At 34.7% G+C, this 25,102-nt stretch overlaps 1 protein-coding gene across 3 annotated transcripts in view; it reads right to left on the reverse strand.

Annotated features, from left to right (window-relative positions):
- PKNOX1 (PBX/knotted 1 homeobox 1) overlaps nt 1-25,102 on the reverse strand; it is a 149,901-nt gene that overhangs the window by 90,623 nt on the left and 34,176 nt on the right. For all 3 annotated transcript variants that reach the window (XM_074300548.1, XM_074300550.1, XM_074300549.1), the window contains exon 2: nt 13,948-14,071. The gene's annotated coding sequence lies outside the window, so the exon portion shown is untranslated. The remainder of the gene's footprint in view (nt 1-13,947; nt 14,072-25,102) is intronic.

The raw sequence follows: 25,102 nt of genomic DNA on the forward strand, positions 1-25,102 counted from the left end.
ACTCCCAATCCTCTCTCACTACTCATATCCAATCCATTGTCACATGTTGTCATTTCTCCCACCACACCATCTCTGGCGTCTGTCTCCTTGCCATTCACATAGCCACTGTTCTAGTTCAGGCACTCATTGCCCTTCCCTTGGACTACTTCAATAGCCCTCTGGTCAGTCTACATAACACCCCACTCAATAATCTCCAGGATTAAATATAAATCCCTCTGTCTAGCAATTAAAAGCTGACCCTTCTGACATTTCCAGACTTATTTCACTTTACTTCCCACCAGGAACTCTACTATCCTGTTATACAGTCTTAAGGCTCCTTGGATGTGGTAATCCCAATTTTCATCTCTGAATCTTTGAACTGGAGTTATTCCTCATGCCTGGAATGTTCTTTCTCCTAAGCTCAACATCCAATATCAACATCCAATATTCCTGACTTCTTTTCTCAAGATTCAGATCAAATCCTATCTTCTGCAGGGAGCCTTCCTTCTTCAACTTCCAGCTCTCCTTTATTCTTAGATTACCTTTCACCTTCTCTATGTATAGCCTTTATTCTTAGATTACCTTTCACCTTCTCTATGTATATCCTTTATTCTTAGATTACCTTTCACCTTCTCTATGTATATAGATAATTGTTTAAATAAACTTTATTTCACAACACAATATTCCACTCTTTTTGTGGTTGTTCCCTTGCATTTTTTCTTACTCATTTGCTTTCCTTTTTGATTTGATTTTTCTTATGCAAGATAATTGTATAAATATATTTACATATATTGGATTTAACATGTATAACATACATTAGATTGCTTGCCATCTAGGGGAGGAGGTGGAAAGGAGGGGAAATTTTGGAATGCAAGGTTATGCAAGGATCAACATTGAAAAATTATCCGTCCATCTTTTGAAAATAAAAACTTTAATTAAAAAAAAAAAAAGAAAGAAAGAAAAAAAAAGAGTTTCCTTAGGACATGGACTATCTTTGCTTTTCTTCCTTTGCATTTTGGCCTTAACATAGTGCCTGAGACACAGAGTGCTTAACAAATGCTTGTTGACCTATTTTATCTTGCTCTTTAGGACTTAAATTTCCTATAAAAGAAAAAGGTGGTCTATAGCAGTCAATCAATAAGCATTTATTAAACAATTACCATGTGTCTGGCACTATGCTAAGGACTAGGGATACAAAGAAATACAAATAACAGTGTCTGCTTTTAAGGAGCTCATGATATATAATGAGGGAGATAATTTGCAAACAGCTATGAAAAATCAAGCCCAATACAAAATAAATTGGAATCTGATTGTTTGTCCTTCATTCTTGAACAGGACAATGACATCAGGGAGGTAATGCTATGAAAAGCATATGAATTGGATTTAATGAGGGAGGACTGTGCAAAGCCTCACCAAAACAAAGTTGTCACCAGTCTCACTTTCTTAGGACAATTGGAGATGGTTCTGAAACTAAAAATAACTAATAGATAGATGAAAGATATTATAAGTAAGAGAAACTGGAAAAGGGTTCTTGTAGTGGAATTTTAGCTAAGATTTGAAAGGGAAAGAGGAGGCAAAGATGAAGAGGGAGATCATTTCAGGCATGGGAGATGGCTTATGAAAATGCCATGGCTATGAAATAGAATGTTTTAATTAAAGATGAGCAAAAAAGTCACACTGGATGGAAGAGTGGGAGGGGAAGGGGAAGTTAGGAGAAGATGTCAGAAGGCTGGAAAAGTAGGGGAGGTATTAGCTAGGTTGTGAAGGACTTTGAACAGCATAAATTTCATATTTGATCCTGAAGATAACGAGGAGACAATAAGGCTACTGAGTGGGGTATGACATAATTGGACCTGCATTTTAGAAAAATAACTTTTGCAGCCCAATGAAGGACAGACTGGAATGGGAAGACTTGTGGCAGACAGACCAACCAGTAGCTACTGCTGCTATTCAGGAATGTGAAGATAAGGGTCTGTAGCAGAAGCCACTGATACTGTCAGCCTAAGGTTCCTTTTAGTTTTATATCTATGTTCCTATAATTCAGTGTCAAGAACATAAGCATTAATATTGATGCAACTTTGATGTCAATATCAATGACAATATCTGAATCTTATGTTAATGCAGATTGCAACAGAAAATACATTTCCTAGTACTCAAAGAACCTGGTTTAATAAATACCTGTTAACTGACCAAGGCCAGTGAAACCTGACATCAGCTGAGAAAGCTGAGGCAACATTGCATCTAAATTCAGGTGTACAATCAACAGCAAAGGAAGAAGCATCAAAAAGTGAGTGAAATAGATATATAGGAAAAAAAAAAAAAAAAAAAAAAAAAGCTGAAACATTAAAGATTTCAAAAGGAAGAAAACTCAATAAAACCCAAGGCTCAAATAAATCAAAAGAGAAGATCCTAAAACTAAAAGGAAGGATGAAGTCTAGCAGTTCTCTTTAAAAATATTCTAAGATAGAAGAACATCAACCAATATCTGATGAAACACCCAATCCTCTGGAATCTCAAGGAAGGATAGCAACAAGAAATTCCAAAACAACAGAAAAGAGAATTGAAAATTATAAGAAATTTGGAAAGAACAAAGATTAGAACTCAACAAAACAACAAAAAAATTAAACCCATGGTGTGAAGTTTTGGCAAAAAATTAACAGAAAATAAAATGTTATCTCCATTTCTTTGCAGCAATTTTTCTGATAAAGTTCTCATTTCTAAGACATATAGGGAACTAATTTAAATTATGAGACTAAAAGTCATTCCCCAACTGAACAATGGTCAGTGGATATGAATAGGGAATTTTCAGAGGAAGAAATCCAAGTTATTCTTAGCCACATTTTTTTTAATGCTCTAAAAACATTTAATGATTAGAGAAATGCCAATTAAAATAACTCTGAGGTTCTACCTCACATTTATCAGATTGTCTAAGGAGACCAAAAAAAAAAAAAAAAAAAAGAAAAGAAAAAAAAAAGAAAGAAAGAAAGAAAAAAGAAAAAAGAAAACGAGAAATGCTGTAAGGAAAAGTGGGAAACCAGGCACATTAATACACAATTCTTAAAACTGTGACCTGGTTCCAATAGAGCAGTAATGAACTGAACCAGCTACACTCAGCAAAAGAATTCTGGGAGATGACTATGAACCACTACATAGAATTTCCAACTCCTCTAATTTTGACTGCCTGCATTTTGGGTTTCCTTCACAGGCTAATTGTACAACTATTTCAAAGTCCGATTTTTTTGTTCAGCAAAACAACTGTTTGGTCATGTATACATATATTGTATTTAATTTATACTTTACATATGTAACATGTATTGGTCGACCTGCCATGGGGGGAGGGGGGGAGAGGAGGGGAAAAAATCGGAACAAAAGGTTTGGCAATTGTCAATGTTGTAAAATTATCCATGCAAATATCTGGTAAATAAAAACCATTATTTAAAAACAAACAAACAAACAAACTGTGACCTGGTCCAGTCACTGCAGAAAGCAAATGAGAATTATACCCCTAAAGTTATTACATTGTGAATACCCTTTGACTCAGCCATACTCACAGTCTATACCACAGCCCAGAGATGAAAAACCCATATATATGAAAATATGTATAGCACCTCTTTTCATTTTGGCAAAGAACTATAAACTGAGAAAGTGTTCCTCAATTGGGAAACAGCTTAACAAGTAACAATATTAATGGTATATGAATATGATGGAATGATACTAAGCTGTAAGAACTAATGGTGGGATGGCCTTATAACTGGGAAATGGCTATATAACGTGTATAAATGAAAGCAAAATTAAATACATAGAAGCTGGAAAGCAATGTATACAACAACAAATAATGAGACAACTATGAAAGCCTTAGGAATTCTGAACACAATTCCAAAAGACTCATGATGAAACATTCTATCCACCTCCAAAAAGAGGTATTTACTTTACTTTAGAGTGAACAATGAATTTTTTTTTGGTAGAAATGCTAACGAAACAATTTATTTTGCTTAACTATGCACATTTATGAGGGATTTTAGTTTTTAACTTTCTCAATGGGTGGGATAGGAAGAAATTAAAAGAAAAGAATCTGATATTGAAAATAAAATTAAAGTAAAAAAATAAAGATGAGGAAACACAAACTCAAAAAAACAAAATCTAACCACCATTATACAGTGAAAAATACAGTAAATATATTAAGAACTTCTGAATTAAAAAAAAAAAAAAAAGAAAGAAACCCTAAGAATGAGAGCGGGGAGGCACAGTGGATAGAGCACCAGCCCTGAAATCAGGAGGATCTGATTCAAATCTGGTCTCAGACACTTAACACTTCCTAGCTGTGTGACCCTAGGTTAAGTCACTTAACTCCAACTGCCTCAGCAAAAAAAAAAAAAAAAAAAAAAAAAAAAAAAGAGAGAGAGAGAGAATAGAATCTCAACATAAGAGAAGGAAGGAAACCTTCTGCAAAGCACTTCATGAGAAAAAGGGGTACACCTAAATAGGATACATGGACTTTCCTAAGAAAGAAGTTAATCAACAATCATTCATTAAGTTCCTACTATTTGTCATGTAGAACAATAAATGATGGGACAGTCTTAAGGAGTTTTATATTCTAGTAGAAGAGACAAATAGGCCAAATACAATTATATGCAGAATAAACATAATATAGTTAATTAAAGAATTACTGGGGGGGGGGGGGGGGAGAAGAACTACATAGAAAATATTTTATCTCCATGGAAAATAGCCCTACCTGAGAAGGGGAATAGGAACTCTCAGGGATGTTTGGTAACCAGAAGAAAGGGTTTGAAAGCAGACATAGAACTAGATGGCAAGGAAAATAATAATGGAAAAGGAAGAATAGGAAGAGAGGTTCCATAATTTGGAATGCAGTATAATTTCTACTCTCAAGTACTGCTTTGATACACAGTCTAAGAGTGAAGAACAGCAAAGAAAAATAATTAATGAATGAAGACATGAAAAAGATATTTAAAGGCAATGACTAAGAAACTTGTATTCTAACAAAGAATTCAAGTGGAAACCAAGCTCATTTGTTAAGGACCATGCTTAGGTGAAGGGGCAGGACAATTCTCCGAGAGCCTCCAGAGCTGTGGATCACAACATCTGAAGGAGTTACAAGGCAGCCTTTACTGACACAGGTGTTGCAGACTGGGAATGAAATAAATTGGAGGCAGAGGGAAGAGGAGAGAAGTCAGAAAATGCAATGGCCTCTCAGTCAGAGAGGTCAGAGAATGCAACTGCCCCTCAGTCTCCTTATATCATCATCATCAACCTCTCACATGAAGAGATCCCTTCTACAAGTCTGACTTAGACCTTCAGCAATCACTGGCAGGTGGCTGCCGTATCACAACACCCATTGCCTTAAGAAACTTTAGCTCCATGAGGACTGCAAAAAAAGATGAAAGAAATAACAAACCAAAAATCAGAGAATAAAATTTCAGGATAGAAGAAGAGAATTAATAGTAAAACAAACAAACAAAAAAAGAAAAAGAAAAAAAAGGAAGTCTTAGAAATAAAGCACAAACCATTAAAAAAAAAAGTTGAAGGGGATGAAAGGAAGAATGAATTATTCACTTAACTAAAAGGAAAAGTTATAAAAAAAAAAAAAAAAAGGAAAACTACACAAAAAGAGGAAAATGAAATTTAAAAAAATAATTGATGCCCATCAGTTGGAGAATGGCTGAATAAGTTATAGCATATGAAAGGAATGTATTATTATTGTTCTATAAAAAAATGATGAACAAGCTAATTTTAGAAAAGCTTGGAAAGATTTACATAAACTGATATGAGTGAAAGAAGCAGAACCACAAATACAGTACACAGGAACAACAAGAATGTGTAATGATCAACTATAAAAGACTTGGTTCTTTTTAGTGGTTCAGTTATCCAAGGCAATCCCAATAAACTTTGGAAAATGCCATCTGCATCCAGAGAGAGAACTATAAAGCATGACACTTTCCCCCCCACTTTTTCTTCTGTTTTTTTTTTCTTATGGTTTTTCCCTTTTGTTCTAATTTTTCTCCCCCAACATAGTTCATAGAAAAATGTACATTAAAAAATAAAAAACAAATTTAAAAACAAAGGAAAAAAAGAAAGAAAAAAAGAAGTGACCCAACTAGGATTAGAGACTGGGAGAAGGTAAGAATCTATAGGTTGCATTAAAAGTCATCTAAGCAAAGTTAATTATAAGGACAAGTAATAAAAGTTAAAGAAAATTTTAAAATTATATTTAAAATAGCAATAACAGAGGCACAAATGGAGGAAAATATAAATTTAACTTTCATGAGCACAAATGACTAAATAAGTCAATAAAAAGGTACAAAAAATAAAGAAAATATTTTCCCAACAACATACTAGTGTGTTTATTTCCCAAATCTCTTCAATATCAACTCATACATCTTACATCTTGCCAATTTGTTGTATGAGGTGAATCCTCAGAGTCGTTTTGCTTGGTACTTCTGTTATTATTAGTGACTTGGCCCCCATTTTTCCACAGGGCTGCTTTTAGTATTGTTCAGTGATTTTTTTCAATCATGTCATTCTTCATGATCCCATTTGGGGTTTTCTTCGCAAAGATACTGGATTGGTTTGTCATTTTCTTCAGCTCATTTTACAGTGAAGAAACTAAGGCACATAGAGATGAGTGACTTGCTCAAGGTCCTACAATTAGTGTCTAAGGCTAGATTTGACTACCAGTCTTCCTGACTGGGTTGAGCACTCTACTGACTGCATCATTCAGATGCCTATATGATAGTAAATAGTCTGCAATTACTTTACAACAGTTTGCAACTCTTTTTTTGAGAAGTGTTCTTATGACCAGTTATCTATTTTGGAATGAGTTTTGGTCAGATTATCTATCTTCCTACCTACCTAGAAAAATGTATATCCATACATTTGCTGTCTAAATATCTTGAATCCAACATAAATCCAAGAGGTTTGATATAAAGAAATTTCCCAATTCAACCGTTTCCCTTCTTATCTGAAATGGTTTAATTTTGTTTGTGTAAAAGCTATTCAATTTCAGGTAATCAAAATAATTTTTTATAATTGCTTCTAACTTCTTGTATTATTTCCTACCCACACCCATAACAAATTTATGATCTGCTTATTTTTTTATTGTGCTACCTTTAATGTAAAGACTACATATTCATTTTGAATTTTTTATGAAATATTGTATAAAATATTGGTCTAAATCTAATTTCTACCAGATTAAAATTTGCAATCAAATAGGGAGTTTTTCCTTAAGTAATTTATGTTTTCTGATTTACTGAATTTTGGGTTATTGAGTTCCATTAGCTCTGATTTTCCCTTGTCTAATATGTTCCATTCATAAATATTATTTTATAGTAGTATGTCGAAGTCTGGGACACTACACTATTTCCCTTTAGCGTACTTTTTTCATGATTTCCCTTGATATTCTACAACTTCTGTTTCTCCAAATGAATTTTTTATTGTTGTTAACAACCACAGCAATGACAATAATATAATTTTAAGGTTTGTAAAGTGTTTTACAAATATTATCCCATTTTATCCTCACAAGAAATCTGAGAGCTAAATGTCATTCCTTGACCTCAAGGAGCTGAAGAGCTCTCAATGAAGATCACATACACATATATAAATAGGTACCAAATTCATGCAAGATAAAAGTAAATTTTGGGGAGGATGAGAGAAGAGCATCAGCAGTTGGGAAGAAATCAGGAAAGGATTCATGTAGATAGTAGAACTTGGGCTAAATTTTGAAATAAATTAAGGGAAAGGGGCCAAAATTGAGAAGGAATTGCATTCCAGGGATAAGAACCATTCACTGCAAGCTGCAAAGAAGTAAGAAATAAGTCTCTGAGCATGAGGAGCAATAAGGTGGTCAACTGGCTGTTCTATAGAGTACATGAAGACAGTTATGTATAAGAAACCTGGAAGACAATGAAGGACTTTAAATACTTGATATAGGAATTTATATTTGATCCTAAAGTTAATGTTCAGGTGCTAAGTGAGCATTGTGTCCAACTCCTCATTACCCCATTTTGGAGTTTTCAGTAAAAGATACTGAAATGGTTTGCTAACTTCCTTTTCTAGTTCATTTTACAGATGGGGAAACTGAGGCAAACAGGATCACACAGCTGGTAAGTACCTGAGGCTGTATCTGAAGTCCAGTCTTCCTGACTCCAGGCCTGGCTCTCTAACAAGGGCACACCCCAGCTGCCCCACATCTACAACACACACACACACACACACACACACACACACACACACACACACACACACACACACACACACACACTTATGCATTTACATTGGAGAAGCTAGATGGCATATTAGATACAGGCTTGAAATTAGGGAGACACCAGACACTGAAATCCTTTCTTGAACTAAATTGCCCAGCATTGCAATTCTATTGCAGAGAGCACAACTCCATTAGGCTGGCCACATTGTTCAAATGCCACACATACATTTGCCAAAAAGATTATTTTATACAGAGCTCACCTATGACAAGCGCTCCCGGGATGATCAGAAAAAGCAATACAAGGACACTCTCAAAGTCTCCCTTAATAATTGTGAAGTGGAAGACGCTGGCACATAACAACCCAGAATGGTGTGCCCTCATAAGAGAAGCTGCTGGGCTCTATGAGCAAAGCAGGATTGAATTAGTGCAAAAGAAATATGCAATATGCAAAATTAGAGAAGCTACCCCAAATGTGTCGGACCTGTGCCAGAGCATTCTAAGCTCATATTGGTCTAATCAGCCATAGTCAGACACTATGTAATTCAAGTCTAACATAAGAATGTCATTTTGGTCCTCTTAAAGAGCAAAGAATAATCACTGTGATGATGATATAAAAGATCTAAAAAGGAGCCAGCTCTCTCAAACACATTCCATACAAAATTCTAAAAATGCTAAGGAAAACCAAAACTAAAAGGAAAAAAAAAAACATTTCCATATATCCCAGAAGCCTATTGGTAATTCTGGGCATAGGCAAGGCAGAGGTAGAAAAAGCCAGCATCATAAAGTGTCCCCTAACTTGGCTCTTTTCAACAATGAAGTGACTAAGGCCAATCCCAGTGGACTTGTAAAGGAGAGAGAGAGCCATCTGCATCTAGAGAGAGAACTATGGGGACTGAATGTGGATCACAACATAGTATTTTCATCTTTTGTTGTTGTTGTTGTTTGCTTGTTTATTTTTTTTCCTTTTGATCTGACTCTCCTTATGCAACATGATAAATGTGGAAGTATGTTTAAAAGAACTGCACATGTTTGACCTATATTGGATTGCTTGCTGTCTGGGGGGAAGAGGGGGAAATTTTTTGGAATGCAAGATTTTGCAAGGGTTAATGTTGAAGGCTATCTTTGCACGTATTTTGAAAAATAAAAAGCTATTATTAAAAATAAATAAATAAAAAAAGTTTAATCTGGAGAAAAAATAAAGTGGCCCCTAAATCTAGTGACCCTTAGATGCAGCATGAGATAGAGCTACCTATTCTGGCTATCAACATGGCTCACCAACCAGGTAGACAGATGCACCAGAATCAAAGCATGAGTCAAGACAAGGCAGCCTCAGCACAAGGATCTCCACAAAAGAGCTCTGAAATCAATGCTCCTATTGGAGTTACTACAAAATAGTGGGGGTGGGTTGGGGGGGGCAGGGTTTAAGAACCTTAATCAGGAAGGGCACAGCATAAGAGGCCTGAGACCAGCAAAATCTAGGACAACCAATTGGAGACTATCATCTGGCCACAGCAGAGGATAAAGATAACTTCTAATTGTTTTCTAATCAAGAAGCAATCAAGGAAAGGCCAACAAAAGTACACTGGGTTACCAAGAGTCAGATATCAGAATCAGAAATTTTGGAAGAGGCTATGGTGTAGTCTAATCATTGGAATTCATTCATTACCTCCCAAATGAAACCCCAAAGTAAAAACATACACAAATGTCATAGCCAAGGAAATTTAACACCAAAAACCTCATGTAGGAGATAATACTTGAGCAGAATCTTTGCAAACTTAGGACTTAAGGTAACAATGATGAAAAGATTGACACAAATCAACTTTTATAAAAAGTTCAGTTTTTTGTAGTGGAGAAGATCCTTAATTTTCAACAACTCAATCACTTATAAAATGATATAATAATGTAGGGTTTTTTCATGTAATTTTCCTCTAAGAATCCTAAAAATTTCATTAAATCAAAGTAAAGCTCACTAACTTACAGTATGCAAACACCATCACAATTAGGTTTTCTGTCTGGTCTCCAACCTTCCTGAGGAAAGGGGAAAATGTCACTGTATTATACTGAATGCCCTTTCTAGTTTTTATCTTATTTTCAGGTCTCCTTTTTGATAATAATGAATACCAGACTTCTCTCTTTCAAGAAAAGAGCATCAAGTCTCCAGCCTAGTTTCCTGTCATTGCTGAAGGGAAATAACAATGTTTGCCCAATTCCTAGCACTAATCTTCTTGCCTGAACTGCCAAAGGTTCAAAGAGAACTCTTTATCTTGAGGCAAAGCCATATGGATGATGAAAACCTAATACATCTCATTCTTCAAAGGTTAATGAATATCCTCAGTCATACTTTCCCCATCCCAGAAATTATGAACCCTCTCTTTATCCCTCATGACTGATAATTTATTCCCATTCCCCCTTCAACTCCTATCCCTATTCTTCATGTACTAATCTAAAGCTCCTTCCACTGTGCTCCCTGGAATATTTGCTTTATATGCAACAAACCTGCTTTTTATTTTTAATTTTTTCCTTTACAATGCTTCTACTTTCTGGCTCTCAATGAAATCTGACTTACTTCTCATATCAGTCTCCTTAATATCCCTTTCCAGTACTTGGCTGTGCTTTATTCATTCCCTCTAAGTACCTAGGATGAAGAAGTTGGAATCCTCCTTGCTCCCCACTGCCATTTCCAAGGCCTCCCTTTAGCACTATCATTTAGTAACCTTTCCCCCTTTGAGATTCAGTCAATGTATAGCTATCACCTAATCAAAATTCTGGTAGCTACTCTCTACCAACATTCAGGACTGTCCCCTTTTTTTATCAGAGCTAAGTTCACAGATCACAATCTTTTTCTCCTCTACAACTCCTGCCCCCCCCCACTAGACTTCAAATTACATATTGATATTTCCTCAAACACCCTGCGCTCAACTTGTTCAATTCAGAGTCTACTCCTTTTAACTTTCCTCAGTTATACATAGAGTTGAGTTACACATAGAGTTGGTCAATCTTCTTGTTCTTGAAATCACCCAAAAATGTACTAAGTCTATGTTCATGAACTCTGAAATTCTTGTATCTGATCACAGTCTATTTTCTATCTACCTTAATCCTGGTTTTCATCCATACTGTGATCTCCATTCCCTTGATCCTTCAGTTCTTTCCTAGGCCATTTCCCTACCACACTCTCCTTCCTTAACCATCTTAATCCCTTGGTTAACAAGTTCAACTCTATTCTATTCTCAAGTTTCTTGCCCCTTATTTTATCACTGATCATGCCCTGCCAAGTCAAAGCTTTGGATATTCTCCCCATCTGTTGTCTATTTCCACACATGTGCAGCTGAATTAAACTAGACAAAACCATGAAATCAGACTGTGACCTCAAAATGAATTCTCATTATGCACAGCAACCCTTTGACAATTCTCCAATAACTCACTATCCTAATCATACTTATTTTATATGCCTATATGCCTGGACCCATGTAAAAATTTCTTGGGTGAAAAAGAATTGCGAGTAGAAAAAATTTAAGAAACCCCTGCTCTATACTACTGCACCTTTTATTTGCATTATTCCAAATTTCTTTCCAAAATAGTTGTTACCAATTCAAAGCCTCGACATTATTGTATGCTTATCTATCATATCTCACAAATCCTCTAATATTGACTATTGTTACTTTTTGGTCAATTTATTAAATTTTTGCCAATCTGCAGTGTATGGCATGAAATTATAGAGTTGTTTTGATTTGCATTTTAAAAAAACTATTATTAGTGATTAGGGAACCCTTTGATATGGTTGTTAATACTTTGCAATTATTCTTTTGAAAACTGGCTTGTTCATATGACTTAACTGTTTGTTGAGGAGTAGCTCATAACGTATATTTGTTATTGTATATATACTATTTGTTATATATATTTGATAATTATTTCTGTATCTTGGATACCAAACCTTTATCAGAGAAATCTAACAGACTTTCCCCCACTTGTCTTCTTCCCTTCTTGTCCTAGATGCATTAATTTTGTATGTGCAGAAGCTTTTCAGTTTCATGTAATCACTTTTCTATTTTATCTTTTGTAATTTATCATACACCTTGTTAAATACATTTCATACCCAGGCCTATAAATATAGTATATGATCGATTTCTCTTCTAATTTTTTATATTATGACTTTTAATATCAAGGTCATTTGACATATGGACCATAGTCTAGTGTTGGTCTAACCCTAATTTCTGTCAGCTGCTTTCCCGGTTTTTTCCAGCAGCACTTTGTCAAATAGGGAGTTCATCCCTAGATGATATCTTTTCTACTTTTTTAAAGTAGAAATCACTGGATTGTTGACTTCCATTGTTTCCAATTCTCCTTTGTCTAGTCCATCAATCTATTAACCAATGCCTAATGTTTTGGTGACTGCTACTTTATAATATAGACTTTGAGTGCTACTTCCCCTTTTATCCCTACTTCTTTTTATTATTCCCCTTGATATTCTAGATCTTTTGCTTTGCCAAATGAATTTTGTTATTATCTTGTAAAATTCCATAAAGTATCCCTTGGTAATTTATTTGATATAGCATTAAAAGTCTTAATTTCAGTAGTATTGTAGTTTTATTATGTTGGTGATGTGATCTATGTGAGATTTGGCACCAAATGATGGCAGGCACCAAAAGTTGGGGTTTAGTCATGTGAATAATACACAATGGCCATTCTCTTTGGCAAAAAAGGTTTATTTAGGGAACAGATTACAGACAAAATGAGGGGATACAATAGACATCGGGAATGATAAATATGAATAGAGTGGGAGAGCATATGAAAGACAAGTATCTCAGTGGAACTCACAATTTCCCAGTAGCTGGGGCATGCCTTTAGCTGGCAGGCAAAATCCTGAAAGGGACTGAGCACCCTCCAAGAGTTTACAGTTAGCTGTAAGGAGGAGAAGTGGGGTTGGGAAACAGAGTGGAGTTAGTGGGAGATACTATGTGACATGAGTGGGGAAGGGGAGAGAAGGAGAGGTAAGGAGAAAAACACTAGGAGGCAGAGTGCTGTGGCTGACCCAAAGAAAGGTAGCAACAAAGTTGTGGGTCCTAAGATGTTTTATAGGGAAAATTTAACCTCAAAATCTTGACATAACTTGGATTTCTGAATGGATTACCTTTAGAGGGATGGGACCAAGGAACTAAATGATCTCCATTATCAGAGCCTTCTTCTTGGGAAGCTAAGAGATTAATTTTTATCAATTCCTCTGCAAATCACACATCATATTGAAGCTCTCATCAATACTATAAGCTCCAAAGATTCAATCATCTATATTTTGATCATTGTCAATTCTATATATCCATCTCTAACTTCTCTACTGATCTCTACTCTCTCATTTCCAACTATTTATGGCACACATTAAAATGATTGTCCAGAGATCCAAAAATTAAACTTATCTTTGTCCCTTAAATCCTTCCCTCTTTCTACCTTTCCAATGTTTGCTATGAGAACCACTTCTCAAGAGCCATGACTATCTTTTGCCTTTATATCCTCAATACTTAGTACAGTGTCTGGCACACAGTAGGTATTTAAATTTTGTTTACTGAGCCACTGACCAAAATCCAGAGATATCAAATAAAAGAAAAGATACTATAAGAAGCCAGTTATAAAAAAGTTTAAGTACCAAGGAACAGAGTAAGGATCACAAAGAACATGCTACAGTTACTTTACTGAGGAACAATTTTGGAATACCATACACCAAAAGGCAAAAGAAAATACTATCAAGAATAACTTACCTTATAAAACTCTGCTAATCCTACAAGGTAAAAAGTGGACCTTTCGCACAACAGAGGACTTTGAAGCACTGCAGATGAGAAGCTTCAAGCTGGAGAGAATCTTTCAAATGCAAACACAGGAAACCTAGAACAGTAAACACATTCAAGCATTTAGAAAGACCAAAATGATGAATTGTTTATATTCGATCATAAAAGTGTCTTTCCAAAATCCAATTATCTTTAAGAACACAAAGAGATTAAAGTAAAAAGAACACAGAGATTAAAAAAGAACAAAATAAAAGAAAATAGGAGGAATAAGGAATAATTTAGGGAGAAAATAAGGAAAAGGGGGAGGGAAAATTAATAGTTTTATATAGTTAGGACACAAGTGAAGAGTATGCAAAAAAGAATGATAGAGGAAGGAGAGGAAATCTCATGAATCTCAGTCTTACCTGAACCAGGTAAAAAAGGATTATATAAACAAATAGAGTTAGATATAGAAATGGATTAAACAGGGAAACAGGCAGGAACAGAGACAGGATAATAAGAGAAAGCATAATCAGATGGAAATTTACTAGATGATTGCACATGAAATGACAATTCTAGCCTGTACAACTTGCTATTCCTTTTAAATATGTTATCTTACTTTTTTCCTTTTTTTTTCCTTTCCTTCCCTGCCTCTATCCAAGATGTAGTTACAATTAGATGCAAAACTTGTACATATATGAAAAATCATTCTGTACACATCTATTTATCATCAGGTTTTTTCCCCTCTGGAAGTAGATACTATTTTCCTTCATAAGTCTTTTCTAGTTAATTTGGTATTTATAATAAAATTATTTATTCACTCAGTTATTAAAACTATATTGCTTTTATTATATACAATTGTATGCAAATCTATCCACGTTTTCTAAGATTATCTAACTCATCATTTTTCATAGCATAGTAGTAACTCTATTACAATCACCTATCACAACTTATTCAATCACTTCTCAATTGATGGATATCTTGCCATTCCCAGTTCCTTGTCACCACAAAGAGAGCTCCTATAAATATTTTAGTACAGGTTCTTTCCCTTGTTTCCCAACTTATCTTCTTATAACAACGATATTAACAATATAACATTATTTTAACAGTCCCTTAAATTTTAACAGTCCTTGAAATTTTAATAGTCCTTTCAAGTTTACAAAGTGATTTTAAAACGATGAACCCCACAAGAATTCAAGTAAGTATTAATATTTTTCCAGATGAGAAAACTAAGGCTCAAAGAGATAACACGATATCTAGTCACATACCTAGTTCCAAAAGTTATTTGAATCCATTTCTTCCTTACTTTTCATTTCCCACTGTACCCTTTTCTTGCTTAATCACTTTCATTTCTAGATCCTGAACCATTTATGTACAGGATAAACTAGAGATGATCAAGAAAGAAGACTCTAGCATTCAAGGAGAATAGCAAACACTTCCTGCAGAAAGTGGTATTTTTAAATGGGGCTTAAAAGAAGCAAGGAAGTCAGAAGATAAAGATTAGGAATGAGAGAATTGCAAGTAGGGGAGACAATAAAGAAAATATGTGTAGTCAAGTGATAGAGTGGCATTAGACTACAGAGTATACCAGAGTAAGATGTAAGAATACTAGAAAAATAATTAGGATTCAGGTTATAAAAGGGTTTGAATGACAAATTTCATATTTGATTTGAAAACTGACAGGTTTTTAGTTCACTAAATGAGGGAGACAAAAGGATTACTTGGTCAAGACAACAGTTTAGGGAAATCACTTGATTTCAGTGGTAGATGATTTGGAATAGAAATTAATTTGAGGCAGAAAAACCAACCAGAAGGCAATAATTCAGAGTGTGAAGTGACAAGAGAATCCTACCATGGTCATAGCAGTGTCAAATAAAAGAAGCATAAATAGACAAAGATACAAGAGAGGTGCTCCAAAGAACTTGGAAGAGAGGAGAGGAAAGGATCAAAAATAACAGTCAGGATTCAAGTCTGCATGAGTGAAGAATGGTGGCACTCACAAGTCATACTCTAAGCATTCTGCATAAACAAGAGAAACTATTTCAAAATTTAGGGAAAAGATTTTGAGCATCTTTATTCAAAAGGTATACTGAACTAGGCTGAGGCACATGAAAAGAGTTATAATTAGGAAAATCTCTGGCTCTACTAACACTATGGAGTAGGATCCAGGCTTAGGCAAGCCCAAGAAAAGATATGCTCTTTCTCTAAATTCTTCTCTTGGTGTATTGTCTATCCAAAGATACAATAATATAATTTGCCATTGCATTGCCCAAAAATTTCAGTAAATTAAATTTTGTCTCAAGAGGTCAGGAGCTTACTTAGAGATATATAAATGTTGGGGAGTTATTTATTATTGAAAAGGACCAAAATGATATCATTATGTTAAAGTCAAGTTAGTGTGTCTGACTGTGGCTTATCAGACAAATATGAGGCCAGAATGCTCTCCCACAGGTTGAGCACAAATAAATCCTTGTGAAGATAAGATTCTCTAAATCTATGCATCTTACATTTCTTTTGAGCTACTTCAATTCTACTTTTCTCCTGCACCTTCTTTGATGAGGGTACACCATGCTTGGTGGTCCTGTGCAAGTACTGTAATGTTCTAGGCGGGTTTTCTGGAGGTCTTGGAGCAGCCTTGTTTCAGTAGATTAATCACCATAAGAATAGCCAGGTGTTAAAACCCAAATCCTTTATTATCTCTTTCAGGATCTAGTTTCCTTGCCTAGGGCCCGGGCTAGCTTTCTTAGAGGCCTTAGAGTCTTGGTTTCAGTGGAGGAGCTAAGGAGGAGAGCCTGCCACCATGGTGGTGTGAGATGGAGTGAATGAATCTCTCTCTGAGTTCCCGGGCTTGTGCTTCAGCCTCTAGCTACCACAAAGGTGGACGATGGAATAAATCTATCTCTCAGTCCCCTGTCTTCTCTGCTTCTGTCTCCAAGTCTCTCTGTCCCCCAGGGAGAGCCACCAGGAACCTGACTAAAGATGGAATGAATCCAGTCCTTGCTGGCTATTATATACTCTATTATAATTACATTATCATATGTGTGAATCTTGTGGAACTAAATTAAGTACACGTACTGAATTAGAGAACTATTAATCACCATGCTAAACTAGATAACCATTGTCTTCCACTGACTTAACACCTTGTAAGAATCCTTGTTTTAAGTACAGAGTTCTGGCCCATAACAAAGTACCTCCCATATCACAATCATTTCTAAAATTCTTTAGAGAGACCTTTAAATTATCCTTGTATTACTTCTTTTGACTGCCATTTGAACACTTGACTTATGTGACTAAAATATTCTATTAAGCAAGCATACATTTGGAATTCGAACAACATGAAATTGTGATCTCTGCAATAGAATCTGAAAGCTTGTCAATTCAGCTCAAGAAAGTACCTCAGTGTTAAATTTTTAATAATACAAGACATTCAGAGGCAGCTAGTTGGCACAATGGATAGAGCACAAGTCCTGAAGTCAGGAGGACCTGAGTTCAAATTTCTAGTTGTGTGACACACTGAGCAAGTCATATAACACTAACTGCTTCAGCCAAAAAAAAAAAAAAAAAAAAAAAAAAAAGGCTATTCCCTAATTGATAAATGGTCAAAGGATATAGAACACCATGGTGCTATAAGAAATGATGAGCAGGCAGATTTCAGAAAAACTTGAAAAGACTTACACAAACTGATGCTGAGTAAAGTGAGCAGAACCAAGAGAACATTATAACAGCAATACTGTGTGATTATTATCTATAATAGCTCTTCTCAACAATACAATGATCCAAGACAATTCCAAAAGACTCATTTTGACAAATGTCATGTATATCCAGAGAAAACATTATGGAATCTGAATATAGATCTAAGCATATACTACTTTCATTCCCCCCCCCTTTTTTGTGGTTTTTCCTTTTTTGTTCTGATTTTTCTTTCACAACATGACCAATATAGAAATATATTCAACATGATTGTGCATGTTCAGCTTATATTGATTGATTTGCTTGCTGTCTTAGGGAGAAAGGGAAAATTTCGAGAGAGAAAAATCTGTTACTCAAAATGTTACAAAAATGTCAAAACTATCTTCACATTTAATTGGGGAAAAATAAAATATTTAGTATTTAAAAATGCAGTGATGAAAAAAGATTTTCTAACTTCACGAACTCCAAGTTGAAGACATCTTCTTCTGTGGTACCTTAACATTATAAGTTACTATTGTTTTGAGGCCATTAGCTAACTTTGGAACTTTTGCTCAGTCTTGACAATAGATAACATTCTGCCTTTTGAGGACAGTACAAAATTTTTTACCACATGAAGACAGAAGAGAGTATGCCACTAGGATCACATTTTTTTAAAAAGGCTTTTTTTTTTTTTAAGGAGATAAAGGAAAGAAAAGAGGGAATGTTTTTAAATTTTAAAATTAAAATAAAAAATTATGAGACAAAAATAGTGTAAATGCACATATAACAAAAATTTCTATCAGATTTGATAAAAAAGAAAAAGATACTTTAACTTATTTTTCTCTTTGGAATCTCACATCAATCCTGGAAAGCTCAAAAAAGCTTAAGTGACTTTCTAATAGGTATCAGAAGTCAGATTCAAATCCATTCTTCCTTAGGACATAGCCAGCACTCTATCTAAATAATAAGAAAATGCAACTTTTTGAAAGAAGAAATGCAAATCATTAATAACTACATGAGAAAATGCAAATCAAAATAATGAGATAAAAGGAAATTGATGGAGGATTAAAATCAAGTGGCCTGCTACCAAACTTCTGGTAAAGTTGAAAATTTTTGGAAATGAATATAGAATCATTTTGGGGGGGATAGAGGATTTATATATAACAAGGGATACAAGTTATATGTATTCTTCAGTAATTCTATTATTAGAAATCTAAGGATTTTTTTTCTCTTAGAGAAAAAGGATCTATTTGTACACAAAATCTTTTAAAGTATCACTTGAAAAAGCCAAAAAAAAAAAAGCCCAGACATCTAATGATTCCATAATCTCCAATAATCTTAGAAAAAGGTTTCATATGAACATAATAGAATACTAACGAATAAAAAATATAAAAAATGTGAAAAACATTAAAAGAAAAGTTTAATGTGATAAAAAATGAGACAAATAAAAATAACAAGATTTGCTAAATTTGTGCAACTAATAAAACCAAACAGTATTCATTTATTAATCCCTACAATATACCAGGGATTGGGCTAAGAGCTAAGGACAAAGAGAAAAGTTCCTTCCCTTGTTTTATGTTGCACTGAAAGGATGGGTACATATATAATATGTACATACAAAATAGCACCTTGGGGGTAATTTATCCCCACCACCATTCTCACTATCACTACATCTTCCCTCAGGATTGATTCTAAGGAATGGTACTGAAAGGTTGGGAGGCAAGTATTTTAGTAATATAGTTCACAGGCTCCGTTGTGTTTTTTCTATGATTGATTATTGATTATCAATTATTTAGATAATTAGCTTTTATAAAGGAGTACTTATGAAGGTGGTGTAAAAACATAATATAACATATAATGCAAATATACTAAAATGAAATATAGAGCTTTTAAAAAAGTGAATAGAAATAATCTTCCCCAAAATCAAAACAGGCTTAACTCTAAGAACATGTGGTAAAAAGGCAACTCACAACTCCTGCTTACTGAGGAAAAAAAAAAAAAAATCCTCTTTATAGGATTTTCAAGAAGTTCCTCTTAGGCATGATGTAGCTTTTTTTCGGGGCTCCGTGTATAGCCATGAATCTGCCCTCCCATATCACATCCAGTCTGTTCTTAACTCCAAATGTTGACACTACTATCATCAGTTGCTGTCCCAAAGGATAATGCTAGGATAGTGATAGGAAAATGAAAAGCCCAAAATCCTGTAGACTCTTCAAAGGACCCTGAAGTCCTCCCCTGTTTTAGAAGCTGAGGGGCATTCTTCCCTCCTCTCTCTTACCAAGTGTTTTTTTCCTCAAGGGCTTTGCTGAACACTTCTAGCTCACCTTACTTGAATTTCATGAGTCCAAATTGGCCTAATATTTATTAAATAGACATCACCAACTTTCCTCAGAAGCTGAAAACATTTCCTATATAATCTCACTCCAGTTGACCAAAGATTTTAAACTTTAGTCTAGTGTTTAACTAAAATATGTTTTTCCCCTTGTAAAGCATTGCTTCATTGAAATTGGGTAGAATGATTTGATTTACTCATTTGAGCCACACCCTTACAAATCAGATACAAGATATAATAAGGAGGTTCTTGCAGCTCAGGTCAGTAGAAAAGGCTTCAACACAAAAGCTTTATGTACAATTGAGATTTGAAGGCACCTAAGGATCCCAAGACATGGAAACAGGAATAGAGATCCTTCCAAACAGGGAAAAATTCCAGTAAAAAGGTACAAAGATAAGAGATGGCTTGCTTTGTTCGAGCAGCAATAATCCTGTAAGAATAGTTCCATACTGGAATATGGAAAGGGACCTCATATTTTAAAAAAGGCTTCAAAGGGAAGATTATGTTGTATCGAGAAAAACAGTGAATGAGATTTGGTAAAACTTCAAGTGGAATTTATTCGCCGGTGGGCTACAAGAGTGTGTACCAAGACCCAAATCAAGCATCCCTGAACAGCAGGAGGCAAGAATTTTATAAAGGCTAATACACTAGGCCGAAAGTATTAATTGAGGAAGCAGGAAGATACTGAAGCAGACAGATGTCAGTAGTTATAACCTTATCAAGAGCAGGAGGGTACTGAGAACAAGGGTATAGGATGGGATGCTCTGACCACAGAGCGTAAATAAGGACGTTGCATTCTACTTAAGACAAAACGCTTGAGTAAGGGGGAGGGGGGTGAGCAGGAACCAGTAACAGTTAAAGTCAGTTTATAAAAGAATTTAAATGGCAACCCATGACATTTTTATTAGATCCTTGATGCAAGGGAATGAAATGGTCAAACTCACACAAACCCATTTGACTGTGTTTTGGAAAAGATGAAATGAATTACAGGATAAGACATTTATTGCCACAGTCTGGGTAAGGGACTACTGTAGTAGTTGTATAGGCATAACCAAGAACAGAAATGAAAGAAACATACTAAGTAAAAACAAGATACAGCAACCACTTCAAGAAAAGTTCAGACAGGTGGTTCCCCACACTAGCCACCAGGTGTCACCAATAGCATAGGTCAGCAAGTATAATATGGGAGTAAAAGCATTAAAAGTGTTTAATGATTCTTACATGTAGATATTCTGTTTTTAAAAAATCATTAAATGTATATTCTTTTAAAATAGCAGGAACTTCTGAACATAAAGTATGTTCTAATATGCATAACTGCCAGTGCACTTATAGTATTCTGGTATTTAATATTCGTAAATTTTATTGTATGTTTCAATTTTAGAGAAAAAGACATAGGAGTACTCCACAAAATGTCACCCCAAGCATTATCATTTCTGGAAAATCGTGAGAGAAATTATGTGCATGTGTGTATGTACATATACATATGTCTATAAAACCAAACTCTACAAAAAATAACTCCAACCCCCACTGTAACTTTACCATCTTTTAGAACTAGCCATACCATGTAACATTTGGCCTGAAATTATACTTTCATAAGCTAGTATGTCTATATTTTCATTAAACTAAACATTGCTTTAAAAACTTGCAAATCCTAGATTCCCCCCCCCACCTCTTGTAAATTTTCTTCTGATATTACCTCACAAAATCTGTCTAAACTTTTTTATTTTTACCATTCTTTTCTTTTCTTTTTTATTTTTTTTTCCCTGAGGCTGGGGTTAAGTGACTTGCCCAGGGTCACACAGCTAGGAAGTGTTAAGTGTCTGAGACCAGATTTGAACTTGGGTCCTCCTGAATTCAGGGCTGGTGCTCTATCCACTGTGCCACCTAGCTGCCCCCCCCCTTTTTTATTTTTTTACTTCAGCTGAAGTATATTAGATTCAGTTCCAGTCCTTTAACTTTATGAGCATGTTTTGGTTTGAAGTATGTCTCTTGTAAATATATTGCTGGGATTCTGGTTTCTAGTTAATTTTGCTTCCATTTTATGGGTGAGCTCATCCAATTCATGTTCACAGTTATGATTACTGCAGATTTCCCTCCACTCCATTTTCTTCTGTTTCTTCTCTATTCTGTTCCTCCCTCAACAATCTATTTTGCTTCTAACCACTGCCTTACTTAATCTGGCTTTCCTTTTATCATTCTCCCATCCTTCTTCTCCTATCACCCTTTCTCCTTTTTCCCTATTAGGTTAAATTACATTTCTTTACCCAATTGAGTACGTCTATCTATTCTTCCCTCTTTAGGCCAATTACAATTAAAGTCAGGTTCAAATATTGCCTACCACCCCCCATTTTCCCTTCCATTATAAAAGTTTTTCTTGTGTGCCTTTTATGTGAAGTAAGTTTTCCCTCTCCCTTCCCCTTCTGTCTGTATCCTTTTTTCACAAAGTCCCTTTTTATTTGAAGATCATTCCAATGTAGTCAACTCATCCATGACCTCTATATAAACTCCTTTTGATTATTTGATTACCCTAATAATGATAAAGTTCTTAGGAGTTATACATATAATTTTTCCACATAGGAATATAAAGTTTGAGTGTCTTATGATTACTCTTTTACATTTACCTTTTTATGATTCTTTTGAGTCTTATATTTCAATGTAAAATTTTCTATTTCATCAGGAATGTTTAAAGGTTTTCTATTTCATTATATCCATTTCCCCCAGAAGGACTACACTTAGCTTTGCTGGGTAGATTATTCTTCATTGGAATTCTAGCTTCTTTGTCTTTTGGAGTATCATATTCTAAGACTTCAATACTTTTGACATGAAAGCCACTAAATTTTATGTGATCCTGACTATGGCTCCAGAATATTTTAATTGTTTCTGACTGCTTGCCATATCTTTTATTTGACCCAGGAATTCCAGATTTGGACATAATATTTTTGGGAGTTTTCATTTTGGTATCACTTTCAGGAGATAAGCTGTAGATTCTTTCAAATTCCATTTTACTTTCTAATTCTAAAACATCAGGGCAGTTTCCCTTGATAATTTCTTGAAATATGATATCTAGGCTTTTTCTTTGAGCATGACTTTCAGGTAATCTAATAATTCTTAAATTATCCTGGATCTATTTCTGATATAATATTACACATTTCCTTCTCCTCCACCGTCATTTTTTTGGCTTTATCTCATAGAATCATTAGCTTTCACTTGTCCAATTATAATTTTGAAGGAATTTTCTCTTCTCAATAGTATTTTATTTTTTGAATTACATGTAAATATATATAGTCTAATGTTCATTTTTATAAGATTTTGAGTTATATTTTTTCTCCTCTTATTTCCCCCCTTCTCAAGACAGCAAGCAATCCAATATAAGTTATACATGAACAACCATTTTAAACATATTTCCATAATGTGATATTGTGAAAGATAAATCAGACCCAGGTGACAATGGAAAGCCACTGAGACACTATACTGGTCTTTTTAAACATACATCCCAGCATTTTGTTAGGAGGATTTGCAGCACACTGAATGTTCAACAGAATAGGAAGCTTGTTCATACAGTTTCCCATCAATGAAAGTTACCATCTTTATTTCAAATTCAAGGTATGATTGCCTAAATATACTTGGCAAGTTTTGTTTATTTCTAAAATAATATGCTTACCACACAATATATATGCTGGATAGGTAAAATTTATGAGATTTTTTTTTTTTAAGTCAAACCAAACACATACACATACATACATACACACACACACACACACACACGAAAGGAAAAGCAAACAAATTTTAAAAAGGTGAAAATAGTATGCCTCCATCCATATCTAGCCTAGTTCCATAGGAATAATTTAATTGACATTTTATACCTCTCAGAAGGAAGAAAAAGATTTGGAATATAAGATTTTATAAGGGTGAATGTTGAAAACAATGCATACGTTTTGAAAATTAAAAGTTTTAAATCTAAAAAAAAAAAAGTAATAGCATCATCTTGAAAGAAAAAGGATTTTATACCTCTTTTTCCATTTGACTGATTCTGCTTTTTAATGAGTTCTTTTCTTCCAATGAATTTGTGTACTTCCTTTTCCATTTGCTCAGTTTTGCTTTTAAGGAAGTTCTTGTCTTCAGTGGATGTTTTATGTCTCTTTTACCACTTGGCCAATTTTTTTTTAAGTTATTACTTTCTTAAGTACTTTTTGTGTCTTTTATCAAACTGTTAATATCTTTTCATAATTTTGTTATATTATTCTCTTGTCTTTTTCCAATTTTTCCTCCATCATTCTTAACTTTTAACTCTTCCTTTAGGAATTCTTCTCGGGTTTGGATCCAATGAATGTTTCTCTATTTTTTTTTTTAAAGATTTATTTGGATGGCTATTTTTATTCTGTTGTCTTCTGAGTTTTTGTCTTGGTCTTCCCTGCCACCATAGTAAGATTTTTATGGTCAAATTCTTTTGGTGTAGTTTGCTCATTTTCTAGCCTATTTTTTGCTTTTGAACTTTATGTTCCAATTGAGCTCTACTCACCTAGGGATGGGGAGTTACTGTCCCAAAGACTTTTTCATACCGCTATTCCTGAAGATAAATGGGGAAGAGAAGGAAAGGACAGATGGGGGAAGGGGGGGAGAAATGTGATATCTGTAGGCTTTTAAAGCTTCTAGGATGATGTGATCCTGAATAATCACTACTTTCCTGATCTTTATTCAGAAAGTGCTCCTAATCCCCTGCAGAAAGGATTAGAAGGCCTTCCTTGCTTCCCCTGCTGTCTTGTGACCAAATAAATACCAGTGGTTCCTCTTCATCCTGGAATTGTGACTCATGGCAATAAAGTTGTCAATCACTGCCAACTGGACCCAGTACCAGCAAAGAGTCCCTAATAATCACTTTTTGACCAGTTGTTTGCCCCTCTTATAATCTTAAGCTAAAAGTACCCAAAGCTGTTGGAGCAATACTAACTGCTGTTGCTACCACATACGTGGGTTCCAGACAGGCTTCCACCCCAGTGTCACAGATTACTCCTTCTTAAATCTTAAGTTTTCTTAGGTCAGAAAAATGTCTTACTCTGATCTTTTGTTGGCTCTGCTACTCCAAAATCTGATTTGGGGCATTATTTTAAAGTTATTTGGAGAGGAATGTAGGGAGAGTTTAGCTGAGTG

The sequence above is a fragment of the Sminthopsis crassicaudata genome, chromosome 3 (assembly GCF_048593235.1).
Source record: "Sminthopsis crassicaudata isolate SCR6 chromosome 3, ASM4859323v1, whole genome shotgun sequence".
NCBI lineage: Eukaryota > Metazoa > Chordata > Mammalia > Dasyuromorphia > Dasyuridae > Sminthopsis > Sminthopsis crassicaudata.